Source organism: Macrosteles quadrilineatus, unplaced genomic scaffold (genome assembly GCF_028750875.1).
Source record: "Macrosteles quadrilineatus isolate MER2022 unplaced genomic scaffold, UCM_ALF_1.0 Scaffold_19__1_contigs__length_3004403, whole genome shotgun sequence".
NCBI classification, from domain to species: Eukaryota; Metazoa; Arthropoda; class Insecta; order Hemiptera; family Cicadellidae; genus Macrosteles; species Macrosteles quadrilineatus.
This window is the reverse complement of record NW_026542612.1, coordinates 408,520-409,366: the sequence shown is the minus strand read 5'-3', so window position 1 is coordinate 409,366 and position 847 is coordinate 408,520. Positions and strand designations below refer to the sequence as shown.

Sequence of the window (847 nt, the reverse complement as noted above, 5' to 3'; positions counted from 1 at the left end):
AATTTTACCCCCTGGTTTGTGACGTCACGTTTGCCCAGAGGGTAAAATTCCAGGGGGATAAAAATCCGCTACCCCATATACTGCTCTACTACTTGTAATTTGGATAAAGCCAAAAACACCGTGTTTGTTCATATTTTCTAGAGTTTCAAGATTAAATAAAAATGAAGTTTATATCCTTATATGACATGTTGTCATATAAAAGAAATAGATAATGTTATCTTATATGTTTAATGTGTGGATCCACGTGTGAATTATCTTTTATTAAGGTCGTGTTTAGTGATTATACACGTTATTTCCAATCTTCGGTAGTATAGTGGTCAGTATCCCCGCCTGTCACGCGGGAGACCCGGGTTCGATTCCCGGCCGGAGAGGAAACATTTTGTTTGGCAATACAGTTGTTGTTTTAATTCTAATGAGAAATGTTATAGTGCATGGTTTTCCTAGACGCGGAGTCGGCCAGCGGAGAGCGGACAACGGAGAGCGGAATTGAAATTAACATGGCATTCCGCTCCGCTGCTAGGAAAACAGTAACATTAAATTACCTAAGACAAGCTGAGTCCGCTCTCCGCGTTCCTCTCTCCGCTGGCCGACTACGCGCCTAGGAAAACCCGGCTTAAACGTTAATAAATTTTTTGTAGAAACATGATGAAATAATACTTTAGCATTTCAGCTAGTTACTGAATATACTTATTTTTTAAATATGTATTTGCCTTTTTTAATGTACTATGAAAAAAACAATGCATTAGAAATATAACAAAAATAGCTACCTAGAAACTTATTTTTTAAAAACGGTAGGCTACATATTAAATATATTGAATCTCAAAATTTGAGGCCCAAACGTATTGAC

The 847-nt window shown here is 37.2% G+C and overlaps 1 non-coding gene across 1 annotated transcript; it reads left to right on the top strand.

The window, feature by feature from the left end:
• Positions 1-299: 299 nt before the first annotated feature.
• Trnad-guc (transfer RNA aspartic acid (anticodon GUC)) lies at positions 300-371 on the top strand. The gene has a single exon. It is a non-coding gene; the product is annotated as a tRNA-Asp (tRNA).
• Positions 372-847: the final 476 nt, after the last annotated feature.